Below are 23624 nucleotides of genomic sequence, written 5' to 3' on the forward strand. Positions count from 1 at the left end.
TTACACCAAAATGCGTCCATTGTCCCTTTTCTGTCTACACACTCCGTCTGCTTGTAAGTACTCGGTGTGTGCGCGCTGCCCAACATGCTCCCCTGCTCTTAAAACCAGCAATGTCACCACGTGACAACGCTGCTTGTTAAAAAAAAGCGGCGCTTTTTAGCGGCGGTATAGTATGGAATTAGTGTCGTGGTACTATATTCGTACTGGTATACCGTACAACCCTAGTTGGCTTGTTTTCTCGCCAAGTGTTTGAGTCAAAACACAGCACTATTTGATTTTAGGTGAATAATAGACAGAATACGGTCGGTGGCAATAAAAGTACTGAATACCCAGGTACGAATAGTAATTGAGACATATTTATTAGTGGAACTAGAATGGACTGATTGTTAGAGTCGTGTCACCGTGTTTCACTTTTGTACAATTTCTGTCCTTAGCTGCAGGCCGGGGAACAGGAGGTCTCTCAGAGAAGTGGTCTCCATACCATAAATGTCAAGTGGTTCTTCATACGCACACAAAAGGTGAGCTTCCCCCCTCGCCTTTTTAATCAGTGTCACCAGGATAAAAGGAGATTGTGTGACCCCGCCCCTATGGTGGCAGGTAATCCACTCGGGAGGACCCCCACCCCCATCCTTGAGGGGAATAATGTCTGCCTTCCTCCACTCTGCCTTTCAAGTGGAAGCTCCCAGAGCAGGTGAGTGCTGTGATGGAGCGCCTTCAAAGTGGTCCTCTCTGGACGGGTCTCCGTTTGTCGGCCCCGTGCGGCCACTAAGAAGTTCTGAGAGCCGGCGGTCTGTCGGCGGCAGATAGGAGGAGGGAGCTTTTAGAAGATTGGAGGATGATTTATTAACCTGGCGTGGATGCAATATGTCTGAGATCTTTTTTGTTGACTCTTTGAGAAAATTATATATTCCAAGCCAGTTAGTCACACCTTCACTGGCGGTGGAGATACTGACTGTCAGGTTCAGGACACCGGACTATCTTTTAAACAGGACAAGAAGCAAGGAAGGCAGGATTCAATTTAGCTCATGAGGAGAAAGCGTGGAATTGCACCCTTGTACTCTGAGGAAAAAGTTCCAGCGCTTCCATGTTTATTTGGTTATTCCGTGATTACATAGCTATTTCTAAGGGGAGGGGTCACATTATGCAGTCAGCCCAGTCAAAACAAAATGTGCTTGTAGCGGTGTCGGGTTCGCCCCCTCTCTGCTCGTCCGTCTTATCTTTTTGGAGACTTCGGGTCCTGATACGGTCCCTCCTGTGGTCGTCCAGATCTGAAATACAGACACTTCTATGGCGAGGCGCATTCTATGGCACACGGTGGAGATTTACAAGCTGTCTGCCTTTGCTTGATAAGAACAAGGACAGCTTTGTGGGCACACGTGGATAGTAACCAGGGCCACCTGAACTGCAAGCAAACAAGTAGTGTGATAACTTATGTACAATTATTCTGACACTGACCAACGTTCAAAGCTTCTAAATATATTCTAGAGCAGAGGTGTCCAGGGGGTTTTCACTGAGGGCCACATGGCACTTATGTTTGGCCCCAGAGGGCCGCTTCTAACAGCGAATACTATTTTTACAGCATTTTTTAATGCATTTTATTGTAGATTTTTTTTCAAAAGTAAAATGTAAAATAAATATGGTAAGTTAAAATAAAATTACCTCAGAATGTAGTGTATATTACTGTAAATGGAAACAGAGTACTGCTGTTTTTATGGTTAAAAAAAAAAAAAAAAGGCAGATTAGTTGCCAGAATTTTACGGTAAAATTTGCATTTGTTTTTTTCCTGTAAATAAAAATTAAAAAATTTTTAAAGAAAAAATGCATTTTTAAAACCAACAGTAGAGTAGACTTCTTCTGTTTGTTTGAGATTGTCATGACTGCCCCAAGTGGTGGAAAAGTGTAATACAACTGCATGGACCACAGATGAGTAAAAGATATTTTCGGATGCGCTCGCCACCAACAATGTGCTCTGGTTCTATGGTGAAGAAACACTGCTTGACGCTATTATTGTCAAATACTGTACAAGAAAAATGGGCTATGAAGAAATTTTAGACTATTATATACCTAAAGACGGAAAAAAATAAAATAAAGATGAATCCCTGCAGATAATTTAATTAGATGAAAATAGAATATTAATATAAAATAATATATATATATATATGTATTAAATAAATATAAAAAAAAAATATATATATATATATATGTGTGTGTGTGTGTGTGTGTGAAGTATATATATATATATATATATATATATATATATATATGGGGAGAGTGGCCGTGCGCAACCCGAGCATCCTGGTTCAAATCCCACCTACTACCAACCTCGTCACGTCCGTTGTGTCCTGAGCAAGACACTTCACCCTTGCTCCTGATGGGTGCTGGTTGGCGCCTTGCATGGCAGCTTCCTCCATCAGTGTGTGAATGTGTGTGTGAATGGGTAAATGTGGAAGTAGTGTCAAAGCGCTTTGAGTACTTTGAAGGTAGAAAAGCGCTATACAAGTACAACCCATTTATCATTTATATATATATATGTATATATATATATATATATATATACATATTTATATACATACATATATATATATATATATATATATATATATATATATATATATATATATATATATATATATATATACATCCATCCATCCATTTTCTACCGCTTATTCCCTTTTGGGGTATATGCATATATATATATATATATATATATATATATATATATTTATACCCTAACCCTAATAAATAATGTTAAATTATCAATGATTGTCACGCACACACAAGTTGTGGCAAAATTATTCTCTGCATTTGACCCATTCATATATATATATATATATATATATATATATATATATATATATATATATATATATATATATATATATATATATATATATATATATATATATATATATATATATATATATATAGATATATACTGTATATATATATATATATATATATATATACATATTTATGTGTTTGTGTGTGTATGTATATATCTGTCTGTGTATATGGATATATGCTTGTGTATATATGTACATATATATATATATATATATAGTATGGATGGATGTGTGTGTATATATATATATATATATATATATATATATATATATATATATATATATGTGTGTGTGTGTGTATAAATATATGTATACAGTATATATATGTGTGTATATATACAGTAAATATGTGTGTGTGTAAATATACAGTATATATTTGTATATATACAGTACATACATATACGTATATATGTAGAAATGTGTATATATACATATATGTATGTATGTATATTATATATATACGCACATATAAATAATAAATATATATATTTATGTATTTATATATATATACATACATGTATTCATGTATATATGTTTATATATACATTAATGCATATATATGTATGTACATATATATACACATATAAATACATATATGTGTATATATATGTGTGTGTGTGTGTGTGTGTGTGTGTGTGTGTCAGATATGAAAGATTTAGCCAAGCAGTGTTCACACGGACATGAAAAAAGTCCGATACATGTCACACTTGGGCCAAAAATTGGAATTGACTTGCAGTGTGAACATGTCCTATGAGGGGAGGGGGGGTGACATAAAATAACCGAGAAGCACTACACTATTTTATCCCATTATTATCATTTTATTCCGTTATTATCATTTCATGCCATTATTATTATTATTATTATTCGCTTTCTTGGCTGGTTCCCCCGTCTCACATGGTGATGCGTTCAGGGTCCTTATGCGTCCTCCCTCCTTCGTCACGACTGGCCTGAATACTTAGTTTGATCCGCCCCCTCACCTCAATAATTCATGTCCATACGTGGAGTTGCCAATCTGTCTATATGTCTGCTATCTGCTATCTGCTATGTATGTCTGCAGGGTGCGGGTGTTCATTCTCACTTGTCATAATTGCAGCAAAGCAGCCTTTTCATTTATTATTGATGGGCGCTTACGAGCGATATATAATGCAGAGCAGGAGGATGGAGCATGTATTAAATATCACTTTCAAGGCCGGGGGGGTGGGGGGGGGTGTCTCTTAGTGATGCTGATGTCTCTTAGTGATGCTGACACCTCCCAGACTGACAGCGGGTTCACGGGAGTCTTTATTTGTAGCAAAGTGTCGTCAGCAGCTGTCACACATGACATGGCTGACAAGGTTGGAGTGGGTGGTGCCGTACATCGTGTGTGTGTGGTTGGAGTGGGTGGTGTCGTACATCGTGTGTGTGTGTGTGTGTGTGTGTGTGTGTGTGTGTGTGTGTGGCCTTGCAGCCACAAGGAGGTGTGACAAGTTTGTGAGGCCCGGCCATCTCATCTTGAATTGGTGAGAGATTGTATTAGCAAGATGAAGAGGAGGATGGGGGTGGGAGGGGGAGGAGGGGGTGTGTCCGTGACGGTAATGCACATAAAGAAAAATGCTGACTTGTCCCTGGGGAGAAGACAAAGAGGATGGAGTTGAATGCTACGGGACCGTCACTCATTATTAGTACAATCCTGACTACTTGCTTTTTTTTGGTCCTTTTTCTTCACCGAGCGACTCAAGTTCAGCGTTAGTTCACTCTGCTGGTGCAACAAGAGCTCGGCTTATTAGAACTTTCTGCAGGAGTAGGCTCGTGAAAGAAGGCGTCAGTGCAAGTCTGGATAGAAATGGGTAATTTTTTTAATGTATGTATATATATATATATATATATATATATATGTATATATATATATATATATATACATGTAGGTATATATATATATATGTATATGTATAAACAGTATGTGTATGTATATATGTATGTATGTATGTATGGATATGTATATATATATATATATATATATATATATTTATATATATATATATATATGCATGTAGGTATATACTTATATATATGTATATATGTGTATTTATATATGTATGTATGTATGTATTTATATATGTATGTACAGTATATATGGATTTTTTTATATGTGTATGTATTTATTTATGTATGTATATGTATATTTGTATACATACATATATATGTATGTTTGTATATATGTATATTTGTATATATACATATTTGTGTATGTACAAAGTATATATCTATATGTATATTTGTATGTATACATATATGTATGTATATGCATGTATGTATATATGTATGTATGTACATATGTATATATGTATATATTTGTATATATGTATATATTTGTATATATACATACATATGTATGTATATGTATATTTGTATACATACATATATACTGTATGTATGTATGTATATATGTATATTTGTACATACATATATATGTATGTATATACACATATGTATGTATATATGTATATATGTATATTTGTATATATACATATATGTGTATGTACAAAGTATATATCTCTATGTATATTTGTATATATACATATATATGCATATATGTATATATGTATGTATGTACATATGTATATATGTATATATTTGTATATATATATATGTATATTTGTATAAATACATATATATGTATGTACAAAGTGTATATCTATACATGTATATTTACATATATATTTATGTATATACATATATGTATGTATGTATATTTGTGTGTATATACTGTGTATATATATACATATATATACACTTATATGTATGTATATATATATACTTTGTACATACTGTACATATGTATGTATATGTACAAATATACATGTATATATATATATATATATATATATAAATATACATATATATATATATATATATATATATATATATATATATATATATACATATATACATATATATAGATACATACACACCCTTTCAACAATTATTAAAAAAAAAAAAATCCCGCATTTCCGAGAATTCCCAGTCTTTAGGGACATTTTCCCCTATCAAAATAAATCAGCAATTTTTCAAACTTCCGCAATTCACACACCGATTTGAATTATTCCGCCTTCAACACATTCAATTAGTCCTGGAAATTCAAACAAACAACCATTTTTCCACGTTCAACAAATTTCCAAGAATTCCATTTTTTTTCTAACCATATTTTCATAAGTGCCATGACTTCTTTCACATTTTTCAACCCATTTCAACCATTCATTCCTCTTAGTCAGGGCAAAAAAACATGTTGGTTTAAAAACTTGAAAATTTCCCGGGTTTCCCGAAATTCCTTAATACCATTTTTCAATTAAAAAACTGTTACTACTTCAACATTTCTTGACCGATTTTAACAATTCCAGCACCAACCAATTCAGGACATTCATGCTCCTAATCATTCTAAAAAATAAAAAATAAATCCCAAATTTCCAGGAAATTCACATTGAAATAAATGGGACATTTTTCCATGTTAGACCATTTCCACATTTTTCAACCGATTCAAACCATTCCAACATCAACACATTTAACTCATTCTAGACATTCAAACTACCATTTTTCCACATTCAACAAATTTCCAGGAATTCCCGTTTTTTGGTAGCCTATGTCCACCCTTCTTAAGTTTGACAACTCCTTTCACATTTTTCAACCCATTTTAACTGTTCCACTGTCAAAACATTCCTCTTATTCAGAGTAAAAAACAAATTTAATCAAAAACTAGCAAAATTCCCGGTTTCCCAAAAATTCCGTAGACCGTTTTTCAATGAAAAACCTGTTACTACTTCAACATTTTTTGACCGATTTCAACAATTTCAACACCAACCAATTCAGCTCATTCAGGACATTCATGCTCCTAATCATTCTAAAAAATACAAAAAATCCCAAATTTCCAGGAAATTCATATTGAAATGAATGGGACATTTTTCCATGTTAGACAATTTCCACATTTTTCAACCGATTCAAACCATTCCAACATCAACACATTTAACTCATTCTGGACATTCAAACTACCATTTTTCCACATCCAACAAATTTCCAGGAATTCCCGTTTTTTGGTAGCCTATGTCCACCCTTCTTAAGTTTGACAACTCCTTTCACATTTTTCAACCCATTTTAACTGTTCCACTGTCAAAACATTCCTCTTATTCAGAGCAAAAAACTAATTTGTTCAAAAACTTGCAAAATTCCCGGTTTCCCAAAAATTCCGTAGTACCGTTTTTCAATGAAAAACCTGTTACTACTTCAACATTTTTTGACCGATTTCAACAATTCCAACACCAACCAATTCAGCTCATTCAGGAAATTCATGCTCCTAATCATTCTAAAAAAAAAAAAAAATCCCAAATTTCCAGGAAATTCATATTGAAATGAATGGGACATTTTTCCATGTTGGACAATTTCCACATTTTTCAACCGATTCAAACCATTCCAACATCAACACATTCAACCCATTCTCGACATTCAAACTACCATTTTTCCACATTCAACAAATTTCCAGGAATTCCCGTTTTTTGGTAGCCTATGTCCACCCTTCTTAAGTTTGACAACTCCTTTCACATTTTTCAACCCATTTTAACTGTTCCACTGTCAAAACATTCCTCGTATTCAGAGCAAAAAACTAATTTGTTCAAAAACTAGCAAAATTCCGGGTTTCCCCGAAATTCCGTAGTACCGTTTTTCAATGAAAAACCTGTAACTACTTCAACATTTTTTGACCGATTTAAACAATTCCAACACCAACCAATTCAGCTCATTCAGGACATTCATGCTCTTAATCATTCTAAAAAAATACAAAAAATCCCAAATTTCCAGGAAATTCACATTGAAATGAATGGGACATGTTTCCATGTTAGACAATTTCCACATTTTTCAACCAATTCAATCCATTCCAACATCAACACATTCAACTCATTCTGGACATTCAAACTACCATTTTTCCACATTCAACAAATTTCCAGGAATTCCCGTTTTTTGGTAGCCTATGTCCACCCTTCTTAAGTTTGACAACTCCTTTCACATTTTTCAACCCATTTGAACTGTTCCACTGTCAAAACATTCCTCTTATTCAGAGCAAAAAACAAATTTGTTCAAAAACTAGCAAAATTCCCGGTTTCCCAAAAATTCCGTAGTACCGTTTTTCAATGAAAAACCTGTTACTACTTCAACATTTTTTGACCGATTTCAACAATTTCAACACCAACCAATTCAGCTCATTCAGGACATTCATGCTCCTAATCATTCTAAAAAATACAAAAAATCCCAAATTTCCAGGAAATTCATATTGAAATGAATGGGACATTTTTCCATGTTAAACAATTTCCACATTTTTCAACCGATTCAAACCATTCCAACATCAACACATTTAACTCATTCTGGACATTCAAACTACCATTTTTCCACATCCAACACATTTCCAGGAATTCCCGTTTTTTGGTAGCCTATGTCCACCCTTCTTAAGTTTGACAACTCCTTTCACATTTTTCAACCCATTTGAACTGTTCCACTGTCAAAACATTCCTCTTATTCAGAGCAAAAAACTAATTTGTTCAAAAACTAGCAAAATTCCCGGTTTCCCCGAAATTCCGTAGTACTGTTTTTCAATGAAAAACCTGTAACTACTTCAACATTTTTTGACCGATTTAAACAATTCCAACACCAACCAATTCAGCTCATTCAGGACATTCATGCTCCTAATCATTCTAAAAAATACAAAAAATTACAAATTTCCAGGAAATTCACATTGAAATGAATGGGACATTTTTCCATGTTGGACAATTTTCCACATTTTTCAACCGATTCAAACCATTCCAACATCAACACATTCAACCCATTCTCGACATTCAAACTACAATTTTTCCACATCCAACAAATTTCCAGGAATTCCCGTTTTTTGGTAGCCTATGTCCACCCTTCTTAAGTTTGACAACTCCTTTCACATTTTTCAACCCATTTTAACTGTTCCACTGTCAAAACATTCCTCTTATTCAGAGCAAAAAAACAAATTTGTTCAAAAACTAGCAAAATTCCCGGTTTCCCAAAAATTCCGTAGTACCGTTTTTCAATGAAAAACCTGTTACTACTTCAACATTTTTTGACCGATTTCAACAATTCCAACACCAACCAATTCAGCTCATTCAGGACATTCATGCTCCTAATCATTCTAAAAAATACAAAAAATCACAAATTTCCAGGAAATTCACATTGAAATGAATGGGACATTTTTCCATGTTGGACAATTTCCACATTTTTCAACCGATTCAAACCATTCCAACATCAACACATTCAACCCATTCTCGACATTCAAACTACAATATTTCCACATCCAACAAATTTCCAGGAATTCCCGTTTTTTGGTAGCCTATGTCCACCCTTCTTAAGTTTGACAACTCCTTTCACATTTTTCAACCCATTTTAACTGTTCCACTGTCAAAACATTCCTCTTATTCAGAGCAAAAAAACAAATTTGTTCAAAAACTAGCAAAATTCCCGGTTTCCCAAAAATTCCGTAGTACCGTTTTTCAATGAAAAACCTGTTACTACTTCAACATTTTTTGACCGATTTCAACAATTCCAACACCAACCAATTCAGCTCATTCAGGACATTCATGCTCCTGATCATTCTAAAAAATACCAATAATCCCAAATTTCCAGGAAATTCATATTGAAATGAATGGGACATTTTTCCATGTTAGACAATTTCCACATTTTTCAACCGATTCAAACCATTCCAACATCAACACATTCAACCCATTCTCGACATTCAAACTACAATTTTTCCACATCCAACAAATTTCCAGGAATTCCCGTTTTTTGGTAGCGTATGTCCACCCTTCTTAAGTTTGACAACTCCTTTCACATTTTTCAACCCATTTGAACTGTTCCACTGTCAAAACATTCCTCTTATTCAGAGCAAAAAACAAATTTGTTCAAAAACTAGCAAAATTCCCGGTTTCCCAAAAATTCCGTAGTACCGTTTTTCAATGAAAAACCTGTAACTACTTCAACATTTTTTGACCGATTTCAACAATTCCAACACCAACCAATTCAGCTCATTCAGGACATTCATGCTCCTGATCATTCTAAAAAATACCAAAAATCCCAAATTTCCAGGAAATTCATATTGAAATGAATGGGACATTTTTCCATGTTAGACAATTTCCACATTTTTCAACCGATTCAAACCATTCCAACATCAACACATTCAACTCATTCTCGACATTCAAACTACCATTTTTCCACATTCAACAAATTTCCAGGAATTCCCGTTTTTTGGTAGCCTATGTCCACCCTTCTTAAGTTTGACAACTCCTTTCACATTTTTCAACCCATTTGAACTGTTCCACTGTCAAAACATTCCTCTTATTCAGAGCAAAAAACTAATTTGTTCAAAAACTAGCAAAATTCCCGGTTTCCCCGAAATTCCGTAGTACCGTTTTTCAATGAAAAACCTGTTACTACTTCAACATTTTTTGACCGATTTCAACAATTCCAACACCAACCAATTCAGCTCATTCAGGACATTCATGCTCCTAATCATTCTAAAAAATACAAAAAATCCCAAATTTCCAGGAAATTCATATTGAAATGAATGGGACATTTTTTCATGTTAGACAATTTCCACATTTTTCAACCGATTCAAACCATTCCAACATCAACACATTCAAACCCATTTTAGACATTCAAACTATCATTTTTCCACATTCAACAAATTTCCAGGAATCCCATTTTTTGGTAGCCTATGTCCACCCTTCTTAAGTTTGACAACTCCTTTCACATTTTTCAACCCATTTTAACTGTTCCACTGTCAAAACATTCCTCTTATTCAGAGCAAAAAACAAATTTGTTCAAAAACTTGCAAAATTCCTGGTTTCCCCGAAATTCCGTAGTACCGTTTTTCAATGAAAAACCTGTCACTACTTCAACATTTTTTGACCGATTTCAACAATTCCAACACCAACCAATTCAGCTCATTCAGGACATTCATGCTCCTAATCATTCTAAAAAGTACAAAAAATCCCAAATTTCCAGGAAATTTATATTGAAATGAATAGAACATTTTTCCATGTTGGACAATTTCCACATTTTTCAACCGATTCAAATCATTCCACCTTCAACACATTCAAACCCATTCTACACATTCAAACTACCATTTTTCCACATCCAACAAATTTCCAGGAATTCCCGTTTTCTGGTAGCCTATGTCCATCCTTCTTAAGTTTGACAACTCCTTTCACATTTTTCAACCCATTTGAACCGTTCCACTGTCAAAACATTCCTCTTATTCAGAGCAAAAAAACAAATTTGTTCAAAAACTTGCAAAATTCCCGGTTTCCCAAAAATTCCGTAGTACCGTTTTTCAATGAAAAACCTGTTACTACTTCAACATTTTTCGACTGATTTCAACAATTCCAACACCAACCAATTCAGCTCATTCAGGACATTCATGCTCCTAATCATTCTAAAAAATACAAAAAATCCCAAATTTCCAGGAAATTCACATTGAAATGAATGGGAGATTTTTCCATGTTAGACAATTTCCACATTTTTCAACCGATTCAAACCATTCCAACATCAACACATTCAACTCATTCTGGACATTTAAACTACCATTTTTCCACATCCAACAAATTTCCAGGAATTCCCGTTTTTTGGTAGCCTATGTCCACCCTTCTTAAGTTTGACAACTCCTTTCACATTTTTCAACCCATTTTAACTGTTCCACTGTCAAAACATTCCTCTTATTCAGAGCAAAAAACAAATTTGTTCAAAAACTAGCAAAATTCCCTGTTTCCCAAAAATTCCGTAGTACCGTTTTTCAATGAAAAACCTGTTGCTACTTCAACATTTTTTGACCGATTTCAACAATTCCAACACCAACCAATTCAGCTCATTCAGGACATTCATGCTCCTAATCATTCTAAAAATTAAAAAAAAATCCAAAATTTCCTTGAAATTCATATTGAAATGAATGGGACATTTTTCCATGTTGGACAATTTCCACATTTTTCAACCGATTCAAACCATTCCAACATCAACACATTCAACCCATTCTCGACATTCAAACTACCATTTTTCCACATCCAACAAATTTCCAGGAATTCCCGTTTTTTGTTAGCCTATGTCCACCCTTCTTAAGTTTGACAACTCCTTTCACATTTTTCAACCCATTTGAACTGTTCCACTGTCAAAACATTCCTCTTATTCAGAGCAAAAAACAAATTTGTTCAAAAACTTGCAAAATTCTCGGTTTACCCGAAATTCCGTAGTACCGTTTTTCAATGAAAAACCTGTAACTACTTCAACATTTTTTGACCGATTTAAACAATTCCAACACCAACCAATTCAGCTCATTCAGGACATTCATGCTCTTAATCATTCTAAAAAAATACAACAAATCCCACATTTCCAGGAAATTCATATTGAAATGAATGGGACATGTTTCCATGTTAGACAATTTCCACATTTTTCAACCAATTCAATCCATTCCAACATCAACACATTCAACTCATTCTGGACATTCAAACTACCATTTTTCCACATTCAACAAATTTCCAGGAATTCCCGTTTTTTGGTGGCCTATGTCCACCCTTCTTAAGTTTGACAACTCCTTTCACATTTTTCAACCCATTTGAACTGTTCCACTGTCAAAACATTCCTCTTATTCAGAGCAAAAAACAAATTTGTTCAAAAACTTGCAAAATTCTCGGTTTACCCGAAATTCCGTAGTACCGTTTTTCAATGAAAAACCTGTTACTACTTCAACATTTTTTGACCGATTTCAACAATTCCAACACCAACCAATTCAACACATTCAGGACATTCATGCTCCTAATCATTCTAAAAAATTTAAAAAATCCCAAATTTCCAGGAAATTCACATTGAAATGAATGGGACATCTTTCCATTTAACACAATTCCCACATTTTTCAACTGATTCAAACCATTCCACATTCAACACATTTCCAGGAATTCACGGTTTTTGGTAACCTATGTCCACCCTTCTTAAGTCAGACAACTCCTTTCACATTTTTCAACCCATTTAAAACGTTCCACTTCCAAAACATTCCTCTTAGTCAGGACAAAAAAACAAGTTGGTTTAAGAACTAGAAAAAAAAAAAATCCCGGTTTTCCCAAAATTGCAGGAATTTTTCAATGAAAAAACTGTTACTACTTCAACAATTCTTGACCGATTTAAACAATTCCAACACCAACCAATTCAGCTCATTCAGGACATTTATACTCCTAATCATTAAAAAAAAAAAAAAAAAAAAAAAAAAAAAACACTTTTAATGAAATTCCCAAATTTCTAGGAAGCTCCCATTGAAATGAATGGGACATTTCTCCAAGTTGCACAATTATTCAAACCATTCCAACATCAACACATTCCTGTCAGAGTTAGTTGGTAACGAACCCCAAGATGCAGAGAAGGAAGCAAGCATTTTGCAGGTAAACATGATTTAATCTTTAAATAATAAAACAAGAACAAAACCAAAAGGGTACAAACAAAAACACGCACGAGGCGGATAAAAAACTTGGAAGCAGGGAACAAAAGACAGTAAGCTACAAACCGCTACCAAATATAGCTTACCACAACACTGCATAGACACGACAGGAGCGACAGGTAGCAACGACAATAATCCAAAACAAAGCAGGTCTAAAATAGGAGCGGGCTGATTGACACCAGGTGTGGTCATGTGCCAATCAGCCGCAGCTGAGGGGAAACAGCGCCCAGGAAGAAACACAGGAAACAGACAAAATAAGAGCGCCGACCGGAAATACTACACACAGAGGAAATAAAGACACAAACAAACTGTCAGGGGCAAGCCTGACAATTCCACTCATCATACGCAAATACGATGTTAGCTTTCACTGTTATGCTGATGACACCCAACTCTACATGCCCCTAAAGCTGACCAACACGCCGGATTGTAGTCAGCTGGAGGCGTGTCTTAATGAAATTAAACAATGGATGTCCGCTAACTTTTTGCAACTCAACGCCAAAAAAACGGAAATGCTGATTATCGGTCCTGCTAGACACCGACCTCTATTTAATAATACAACTTAAACATTTGACAACCAAACAATTAAACAAGGCGACACGGTAAAGAATCTGGTTATTATCTTCCACCCAACTCTCTCCTTTGAGTCACATATTAAAAGTGTTACTAAAATCGGCCTTCTTTCATCTCCGTAATATCGGGGGGGGGGGTGGTCCTCTCCAAGGTTCTCATAGTCATCATTGTCACTGGCGTCCCACTGGGTGGGAGTTCTCCTTGCATGTCGTTGTGGTTTGTGTTGTGGTTTGTGCAGCCCTTTGAGACATTTGTGATTCAGGGCTATATAAATAAACATTGATTGATTGATTGATCCTGGACATTCTAACTAACACTTTCCCAATTTCCAAACCAAATTCCCGTTTTCCTGGAAATTCAAGCTCTTCAACATTCCAACTGTCCTTACATCCATACTACATTCTCTCAGCATCTCACTTCAACTTCAGCACCAAATTCCTTCAGGAATTGCCTCATCTAGTGAGCGTGTCGTTATCTGCACAAATCCATCTTCAGCCCAGAGTGATACTGTATGTCGACATGATTAAACTGATATCCCTTTTCCTCACAAATTAGCGTGAGCCCCCCCCCCCCCCCCCCGCCCCCTTGGGGAGATGCTAACTGCAATGAGGCCATCAGACTTATTTAATGGAGTCAGTGAATGTCAGGATGAGTCCAGCTAATAAAGACCGAGCAGCGTATTTAATATTGGATGAATGCATGCGTTTTACGACGCCATCAAGGGAAAGCAATTACGGTCGACAGGAAGAAGGGACATAAATGTGCTGATAGAGACCGAACGAGACTTGGCGTGACGTACCGACATGTGGTCACATGACCCTTAACACAGTACGTCCATTAGTGTCATGATCCACGACTTGGATCATGTCATATTCTAGTTTTGGTTCTGTTTTGTATCTCGTCTCCTATGTCCCCCCCTCCCTTGTGGAGGGGGTCCGGTCCGATTACCATGGATGAAGTACTGGCTGTCCAGAGTCGAGACCCAGGATGGACCGCTCGTCGGGACCCAGGATGGACCGCTCGCCTGTATCGGTTGGGGACGTCTCTACGCTGCTGATCCGCTTGAGATGGTTTCCTGTGGATGGGACTCTCGCTGCTGTCTTGGATCCGCTTGAACTGAACTCTCGCGGCTGTGTTGGAGCCACTATGGATTGAACTTTCACAGTATCATGTTAGACCCGCTCGACATCCATTGCTTTCGGTCCCCTAGAGAGGGGGGGTTGCCCACATCTGAGGTCCTCTCCAAGGTTTCTCATAGTCAGCATTGTCACTGGCGTCCCACTGGATGTGAATTCTCTCTGCCCACTGGGTGTGAGTTTTCCTTGCCCTTTTGTGGGTTCTTCCGAGGATGTTGTAGTCGTAATGATTTGTGCAGTCCTTTGAGACATTTGTGATTTGGGGCTATATAAATAAACATTGATTGATTGATTGATATGACTCCCTTAGTTCCTGGTGGCACTTCCTGTTTTGTTCCGTTTCTATAGTTACCCATTTGTGTCACCTGCCTTGTTTTTCCACACACACCTGATTGTTGATGATCCTTTCTATTTAAGCCCGACTTTGTTTGCCATTGCGTTCTCGGACTCTTATTTGCTTCCACGCAACAGCATTGTGGTAACCTACTTTTGAGAGTTGTTAGCTTCCACGCTAGTCCTGCCCTGTTTATGTCCCTAGCTTACATGCTAGCGCTTTCTGTTTGTTTTGTCTAAAGGCTTTTGTGCAAGTGCCTTTGTTCTTAGTTTGTTTTATAGTGTTCTTTAGTGTACGAATAAATTATCATTCCTACCTTCACGCTGTGTTCCATCTCCGCTGCACCCACGAGATAACAAAACATCACCACGATGCTAGCAAAGCGTCACAATTAGGGCACAACTTTACTGCTACATTTGCATTTGAGGCTAGTGAGCTAATGCCAGTCCTTAAAGGAAGATTCATTTTTGTTTTAAAATAGTCACGGCATGGATTAAAACGTGCAAAAGTCAAACGCGGTGAAGTTGTCACTGTTTCGTTTTTGTCATGTTTGGTTATTTTTTGGACACTTGTTTCCCGCTTTTTGCACTTCCTTGTTTCCCTTATCTCCATAGCAACTCATTAGTTTCCGCCTTGTCTTCAACTCACGCCCCTTTCCTCAGTTCTCACACCTGTTTCTAATCATCATAGCTATTATTTAAGCCACAGTTACCAGGTAGTCAGGCTGGCAACTTCATATTCCTCATCTACCTTCATGCCATGCTACTCTGTTTATTATGCTGTCCATGCCACGTACGTTTTTGTTATTCATGCCACAGTGCAAGTGTTTGTTTCATGTTTATAGTTTGTAGCTTTTGTGCTAGTCTTTTGTTTTTTTCATTAGTCAAGTTTCTTCTCCGCCATTGTGCGTGCCATTTGTTTCTCCTTTTGTTAGTTATCATCATCATCAGCCGTTGGACGAAAGCCTCAGCATGTTTCTGCCATAGTGAACGATCTCTAGTGGCGTACTTTTCATGCTGGTTATTAGCCTACACCTTCCACGCTGGCCTGGTGCGGGTTGGAAGGGGTATTTTATATCAAAGATCCTTCTCCTAGACTAATTGCCTTACTGGGCTGTTGAACTTAGTCTGTCCTGTTGGTTGTCCACGCTACAATTACCCAGGGACCCGCTGAGCTTTATGGCGCTGACCGCCCGCCAGTCACAAGAGAAGGTGCAAACGGTTCTTTGTGTGCATTTTATAGACGTTAGTTGGGACTCACTAACCCCACACACAACCTCCCATCTCATGCCTGGATGTAGTTTAACGCCAAACCCAGTTATAGTGTTTGATAAATAAAAATGTACTTGCATTCTCGCCTGACTCGTGCCAATTTTCCTTTGCGTCGAAGAAACAATCCCAGTCAAAGTCCCAGTCCTGACAGTCACCTTGTATAAATGGTAAATAAAAAGAGAATACAACAAATGCTTTTCAACTTATATTCAATTAAATAGACTGCAAAGACAAGATATTTTATGTTCACACTGACAAACTTTGTGTTTTTTTGCAAATATTAGCTCATTTGGAATTTGACGCCTGCAACTTGTTTCAAAAAAGCTGGCAGGAGTGGCAAAAAAGAGTGAGAAAGTTGAGGAATGCTCATCAAACGCTTATTTGGAACATGCCACAGGTGAACGGGCTAATTGGGAACAGGTGGGTGCCATGAAATGCTCACTCGTTCATAAACAAAGACGGGGCGAGGGTCACCACAGACTGGAAGTCTCTCCAGAGCGTGGTGAGGATGGTGGAAAAGATCATCGGGACTCCTCTTCCTCCCATCCAGGAGATCTCAAAAAGCCGCTGCCTGACCAAAATGGATTAACTCGCTGGAATAAAAAAGACAATATAACGTACATGCATAAACGTGGACGCATGTGATAAAGTGCAATATATTTATCTGTACAGTAATCCATTTATTTATATATATTTATATATATTTATTTATTTTATATATATTTATATATTATATATATATATATTTATTTAATTATATATGCACCTTATTTTTTTTTTATTCTGCACTACCATGAGCTTATCTAACGAAATTTCGTTCTTATCTGTGCTGTAAAGATCAAATTTAAATGACAATAAAAAGGAAGTCTAGGTCTAACTTTGTCGACAAACGCCTAAGCAAATTGTTGAAGAACAACATTTCACCATCTACGCTCCGTAATAGCATCGAAAGGTTCAGAGAATCTGGAGAAATCACTGCACGTAAGCCATGATATTACGCACCTTGGATCCCTCAGGCGCTACTGCATGAAAAATCCACATCAGTGTGTAAAGGATATCACCACATGGGCTCAAGGAACACTTCAGAAAACCACCGTCAGTAACTACAGTCGGTCGCTACATCTGTACGTGCAAGCAAAACTCTACTATGCAAAGGCCAAAGCCATTTATCAACAACACCCAGAAACGCCTTACTGGGCCCGAGCTCGTCTAAGATGGACTGATGCAAAGTGGAAAAGTGTTCTGTGGTCTGACGAGTCCACATTTCAAATTGTTTTTGGAAACTGTGGACATAAGAGGAGATAGTCACTCATTCATAAACAAGGACAGGGCGAGGGTCACCACTTTGTCGACAAATGCCTGAACAAATTGTTTAAGAACAACTTTTGTCAAGCAAGGAATTTAGGGATTTCACCATCAACGCTCCATAATATCATCGAAAGGTTGAGAGAATGTAGAGAAATCACTGCACTTAAGCCATGATATTACGTACTTTAGATACCTCAGGCGGTACTTTATTAAAAACCGACATCAGTGTGTAAATGATATCACCACATGGGCTCAGAAACGTCAGAAAACCACTGCCAGTAACTACAGTTGGTCGCTACATATGTAAGTGAAAGTTAAAACTCTACTATGCAAGGCCAAAGCCATTTATCAACAACACCCAGAAACGCCGTCGGCTTCGCTTGGCCCCGAGATCGTCTAAGATGCACCAATGCAAAGTGGAAAAGTGTTCCGTGGTCTGACGAGTCCACATTTCACATTGTTTTTGGAAACTGTGGACCAAAAAGGAAAAGAACCATGGGGACTGTTCTAGGGGGAAAGTGTAAAAAGACAGCATGTGTGATGGTATGGGGGTGTATTAGTGGCCAAGGCATGGGTAACTTACACATCTGTGAAGGCACCATTAATGCTGAAAGGTACATACAGCTTTTGGAGCAACATATGTTGTTATCATGGACGCCCCTGCTTATTTCAGCAAGACGATGGCAAGCCAGACTAACATAAACCGAAAACGCCATCGTTGAGTTCACCCTTGTGAAGGGTACGCCTTCAATCTGTGCAGCCTGGGTAATAAACGTTCTCACCGCCGGCTTGACTGTGACAGGGTGTGGGGGTGAGGCGGCGGTAAGTCAGACATGCAGACTGTGACAGGGTGTGGGGGTGAGGGGGTGGTAAGTCGGACATGCAGACTGTGACAGGGTGTGGGGGTGAGGCGGTGGTAAGTCAGACACGCGGGTGTGAACATGCAGACTGAAGACAGCTCTCCAACGATGAGGAGGGTAAGGATTAAGGATGGTGGGAGCTCTGGAAAAATGGCTGGACCACCCCGTTCTCCATTCATCCATCCATTTTCCACCGCGTGTCCCTTTTGGGGTGGCGGGGGTTCGCTGGAGCCTAGCTCAGCCGCATTCGGGCGGAAGGCGCAAGTCCTCCGTTTACATTTTATGGGCGGATTTTGCCACCAAATGTACCGGCGGCTGTGGAGTTTTTGGCAAACCAACGACCATCAAAACAAAACTTTGAAATCTAACAAACTCGCACCAATAAAAACATAACCTCCTTTCTAAAAACAATAATAATTAAAGCTGCAAGCAGCGATTTCCTGCCTTTACTCATTCAACTTATCTTTACCTTCACATTACCTACCTTCCCTGCATCCTGGGGTCACACTGGTGCTTCTTTGTTTCACACATACACGCTGGTGCTTCCTGCCATCACCCAGACAACATATATTTACCTTCACATTACCTACCTTCTCTGTATCCTGGGGTCAAACTGGTGCCTCCTTCTTTCACCCAGTCAACGTATCTTTACCTGCACAGTACCTACCTTCTCTGCATTGTGTGGTCACGCTGGTGCTTCCTGCTTTTAAGTGGCCATCTTGAGACGGCAGCAGCGCAGCAGTTCTTTGAAGGTTCGTAAAATCAAAACCGGAGCAGTTACAAAAACTATTTCGGCAACTTTTAATCAGAATGGTTCAATCTCTTTCCTGTGCGAGTTTGAAGCCGACACAACAAACGCGCTCAGAGGAGATAATGTTTGAAAAAAGGTGACGGGTTTTTACAAAGTTTTTGTTTTGAAGGGGCAATTGACAACTCTGGATTTTTGCTGAAGGATGTTATTTAATGAAATGTAGGTCTAAGTGAGACCTACACAGAGGTTTTTGTTTCATGTCTCTACGACATTTTTACCGGAAGTTACAAGCAGTTGTGTCTGTGTTTTCTTCCCAAGAGCAGTTTTTTCCGTGTTTTATTCCTAGGGGGCGCTAGAGCACAATTTTGAGTTTTGGGGTCTGTTTTTTTAATTAGATCGCAATTTTCACCAGTCCTGATGTGTGTGTCCAGTTTGGTGAGTTTTGAAGAATTTTAAGGGGGTCAAATTACAACTCAAAAAGGCAAAAATGACATTTTTTAGGAAACTTTTGTTTTGAAGGGGTTTTTGCCAACTTCTTGTTGATTTTTGCTGATGGAGGTCAATGTATGAAATGTAGGTCTAAGTCAGACCTACATAGAAGCTTTAGTTTCATGTCTCTACGACATTCCTACCGGAAGTTGCAAGCAGTTTTGTTTGTGTTTTCTTCCCAAGAGCAGTTTTATCAGTGTTTTATTCCTAGGGGGCGCTAGAGCACAATTTTGAGTTTTGGGGTTTGTTTTTTTATTAGATCGCAATTTTCACCAGTCCTGATGTGTGTGTCGAGTTTGTTGAGTTTTGAAGCATTTTAAGGGGGTTAAATTACAGCTCGAAAAGGCAAAAATGAAATTTTTTTAGGAAACTTTTGTTTTGAGTTTTTTTTTGCCAACATCCTGTTGATTTTTGCTGATGGAGGTCAATGTATGAAATGTAGGTCTAAGTCAGACCTACATAGAAGCTTTAGTTTCATGTCTCTACGACATTCCTACCGGAAGTTGCAAGCAGTTTTGTTTGTGTTTTCTTCCCAAGAGCAGTTTTATCAGTGTTTTATTCCTAGGGGGCGCTAGAGCACAATTTTGAGTTTTGGGGTTTGTTTTTTTATTAGATCGCAATTTTCACCAGTCCTGATGTGTGTGTCGAGTTTGGTGAGTTTTGAAGCATTTTAAGGGGGTTAAATTACAGCTCGAAAAGGCAAAAATGAAATTTTTTTAGGAAACTTTTGTTTTGAGTTTTTTTTTGCCAACATCCTGTTGATTTTTGCTGATGGAGGTCAATGTATGAAAAGTAGGTCTAAGCCAGATCTACATGGAGGCTTTTGTTTCATGTCTCTATGACATTCTTAACGGAAGTTACAAGCAGTTTTGTCTGTGTTTGTTCCTAGGGGGCGCTAGAGCCCAATTTTGAGTTTTGGGGTTTGGTTTTTTTTTATACATGGCAATTTTCGCCAGTTCTGATGTGTGTATAAAATTTGGTGAGTTTTAAAGCATGTTAAGGGGGTCAAATTACAGCTCAAAGAGGCGGTGGTATAATAATAATAAAACCTTATAAATACAATAGGGTCCTTTGTCCCAAAGGGACATTCGGTCCCTAATTAGAAGCCGTAACCTACAAAAGCCAAAAGCAGTGAAGTTGTCACGTTGTGTGAATAGTAAATAAAAAGAGAATACAAGAAATCCTTTTCAACTTATATTCAATTGAATAGACTGCAAAGACAAGATATTTCAAGTTTAAAATGAGAAAGATCATTTTTTGTGTGCAAATAATCATGAAGTTAGAATGTAATGGCAGCAACACATTGCAAAAAAGGCATTATTACCAGTGTGTTACATGGCCTTTCCTTTTAACAACACTCAGTGCAGGTTTGGGAACTGAGGAGACACATTTTTGAAGTGGAATTCTTTCCCATTCTTGCTTGAAGTACAGCTTAAGTTGTTCAACAGTCTCCCACCTCATTTTTTTGCCTTCACACATTTTCAATTTCTGGACTACAGGCAGGCCAGTCTAGTACCCGCACTCTTTTACTATGAAGCCACGCTGTTGTAACACCCGGCTTGGCATTGTCTTGCTGAAATAAGCAGGGGCGTCCATGATAACAACATATGTTGCTCCAAAAGCTGTATGTACCTTTCAGCATTAATGGTGCCTTCACAGATGTGTAAGTTAGCCATGCCTTGGCCACTAATACACCCCCATACCATCACACATGCTGACTTTTACACTCTCACCCTAGAACAGTCCGAATGGTTCTTTTCCTCTTTGGTCCACAATTTCCAAAAACAACTTAAAATGTGGACTCGTCAGACCACGGAACACTTGTCCACTTTGCATCAGTCCATCTTAGACGAGCTCGGGCCCAGTAAAGCGTTTCCGGGTGTTGTTGATAAATGGCTTTTTGCTTTGCATAGTAGAGTTTTAACTTGCACTATACCAACGACATAGCTCGGTTGGTAGAGTGGCCGTGCCAGCAACTTGAGGGTTGCAGGTTTGATTCCTGCGTGTGCCATCCTAGTTACTGCCCTTGTGTCCTTGGGCAAGACATTTTACCCACCTGCTCCCAGTGCCACCCACACTGGTTTAAATATATCTTAGATATTGGGTGTCACTATGTAAATCGCTTTGAGTCCCTTGAGAAAAGCGCTATATAAATATGATTCACTTCACTTCACTTACAGACGTAACGACCAACTGTAGTTACCGACAGTGGTTTTCTGAAGTGTTCCTTGAGCCCATGTGGTGATATCCTTTACACACTGATGTGGCTTTTTGATGCCTGAGGGATGGAAGGTGCGTAACATCATGGCTTGCGTGCAGTGATTTCTCCACATTCTCCGAACCTTATGATGATATTACGGAGCGTAGATGGCGAAATCCCTAAATTCCTCGCAATAGCTACTCGAGAAATGTTGTTCTTAAACAATTTGCTCAGGCGTTTGTCGACAAAGTGGCGACCCTCGCCCCGTCCTGGTTTGTGAACGAGTGAGCATTTCACCGAAGCTGCTTTTATACCCAACGATGGCACCCAAATAAGTATTTGATGGGCATCCCTCAACTTTCTCTGTCTTTTTTGCCACTTGTGGCAGTTTTTCAAATTCCAAATGAGTTAATATTTGCAAAAAATAACAAAGTTTCTCAGTGTTAACATGAAATATCTTGTCTTTGCAGTCTATTCAATTGAATATAAGTGATTTGCATATCATTGTATTCTCTTTTTATTTAGCATTTACACAACGTGACAATTTCACTGCTTTTTGGGGCTTTGTACTTATGTCACGCGTTGGGACAACTGACAAGAGGCTCTTAAATTACGGGTCCTCCGATCATCTTCGGAGTGAATAATTTAGTGCCTCTGGATAAGTTGAGTGTCTGGTTACGTCAGGGAAGGACACGGATCCCTCCCTTCATTGTTCCTCCGTCTCTACTCAACTATTGTTGACCTCAATAGATTTTTGTATCAGTCTGTAAACACACACACACATAAAAAAAGGTGTTGTGCACACTCCAAAACACTAGGGGCAGCACTTTCTTTCCCAGTGTCTCATCTTTACACACAAGGTGATGAATAAGTCGTCCATCTTCATTATCTTTCTGCAGTATTTATCTCACCTGCACTTTGGTAAAAAAAAAAAAAAAACAGAGTACAGGTGTCAAACTCAAGGCCCGGGGGCCAAATGTGGCCCCCCCACTTCATTTTATTTGGCCCTTGAAAGCATGAAAATAATATGTATCAATAAAGTGCTGTAACTTTGTCAGTAAATTTATTTTTTCTTTCTATTTTGCAAATTATGCAAAAAATATATGATCAAACAATCAAACCCTTTTAAAAATGTAAATAAATGCTAATAATAATGATTTCAAAGCAAGTGATCCATCAAATTGTGCAATGTAAAAGTTGCAATAGATTTCGTGTTCAAATTGTGAAATTTACTGGTGTGTCCCGCCCATGGGGTTCATGTTTTGTTTTGTTTTTTTGGACATTGTTTCCTGCTTTTGCACTTCCTTGTTTCTCTTATTTCCATAGCAACTCATTAGTTTCCACCTTGT

At 37.6% G+C, this 23624-nt stretch overlaps 1 protein-coding gene across 1 annotated transcript in view; it reads left to right on the forward strand.

Annotated features, from left to right (window-relative positions):
- Window positions 1-608: 608 nt before the first annotated feature.
- ccser2a (coiled-coil serine-rich protein 2a) overlaps window positions 609-23624 on the forward strand; it is a 151015-nt gene continuing 127999 nt past the window's right edge. Inside the window, exon 1 of the mRNA XM_061911621.1 lies at window positions 609-691. The gene's annotated coding sequence lies outside the window, so the exon portion shown is untranslated. The remainder of the gene's footprint in view (window positions 692-23624) is intronic.

This window comes from Nerophis ophidion, linkage group LG09 (genome assembly GCF_033978795.1).
Source record: "Nerophis ophidion isolate RoL-2023_Sa linkage group LG09, RoL_Noph_v1.0, whole genome shotgun sequence".
NCBI lineage: Eukaryota > Metazoa > Chordata > Actinopteri > Syngnathiformes > Syngnathidae > Nerophis > Nerophis ophidion.